At 33.5% G+C, this 1,390-nt stretch overlaps 1 protein-coding gene across 1 annotated transcript in view; it reads left to right on the plus strand.

The window, feature by feature from the left end:
• Window positions 1-1,390, plus strand: part of LOC107044535 (tumor susceptibility gene 101 protein) — a 92,218-nt gene that overhangs the window by 67,291 nt on the left and 23,537 nt on the right. The window lies entirely within an intron of this gene.

A 1,390-nucleotide genomic window follows, 5' to 3' on the forward strand; every position in this document is an offset into this window, starting at 1 on the left:
CTGCGAATTCGCTAGAAAATTTTATTAGAATTCTATAGGAATACTATGGGGTTTCTATAGAATTTCTATTGGAATTCGATTGAACAATTCTATTTGTTTTTTGTGCTGATGCTATTGGATAGTCAATAAAAAAAGTCAATAGATTTCGAATTTCTGTTTGAATTTTTCTTTTGAGATTTTTTCTATAAGAATGNACTCGGATTCTGCAATGCAAAACAAAACAAAATCCAGTGGAAAAAACTTACAAAATTTGTGCCCAATAATTCTGATGGAAAAAATCTGACAGAAAAATTTAAATAGAAATTTGAAATCTATTAACTTTTTGTTATTGAATATCCAATAGAATCAGCGCAAAAAACAAATAGAATTTTTCAATAGAATTCCAATAGAAATCCTATAGAAATCCCATAGAATTCCTATAGAATTTTCTAGCGAATTCGCTAGATTTTCTATTGAATTTATTCATGCGTGCATACATACCAGTTTGATGTTAGAAAAAATACTCGCAATAACGAGTAACGGAAGGGACGGCTTTATCTGGTCAGGTTTTCCCCTAACTTAGGGTATCCTCCAACCTTTAGCAAATGCAATACAGGAGGTTGGAAAGAGTTTCGATGGGGGGCGAGAAAGACGCAAGTAGCAAAAATGGGGAGAAATATCCGAGAGAAAAAAATTTATTATGCTGAAACCATTCGGAAGCATACCATCAATTTATTGATGGCGAAGAAAGCATTGAAACCACTCAGTGATATGCTCACGATCATATGCTCACTGCGTCCTGCTTGTTTCCTCACCTGATGTCTCGATTTTTTTGTGAAAAGGAAAATTATGTGATCACATCACAATCGATTAATACGTACGCAATCGAAATGCCATCCAAGATACAAATAGATTCCCTTCTTTCTCGTCTCGATAGCTGAAAATCGAAAACAAATGACAAAAAAGCCTTGCTCTTTTTTTTCATCATAAGAGAGACCGATTAATACGCAAAAATCGAGTATCATATCGAAGAACGAAATCGATTCACTTTTTCTCGATAGCTGAAAATCGAAAACAAATGACAAAAAAGCCTTGCTCTTTTTTTTCATCATAAGAGAGACCGATTAATACGCAAAAATCGAGTATCATATCGAAGAACGAAATCGATTCACTTTTTCTCGATAGCTGAAAATCGAAAAGAAAAGACAAAAGCCTTGTTCTTTTAATCATAAGGATTAATAAACAATTGGAGAGCCAACTTTTCCGATGAGAATTTTTCNAAAGCCTTGCTCTTTTTTTTCATCATAAGAGAGACCGATTAATACGCAAAAATCGAGTATCATATCGAAGAACGAAATCGATTCACTTTTTCTCGATAGCTGAAAATCGAAAAGAAAAGACAAAAGCCTTG

The sequence above is a fragment of the Diachasma alloeum genome, unplaced genomic scaffold, assembly GCF_001412515.2.
Source record: "Diachasma alloeum isolate Michigan unplaced genomic scaffold, Dall2.0 Dall_scaffold_00758, whole genome shotgun sequence".
Classification (NCBI taxonomy): domain Eukaryota; kingdom Metazoa; phylum Arthropoda; class Insecta; order Hymenoptera; family Braconidae; genus Diachasma; species Diachasma alloeum.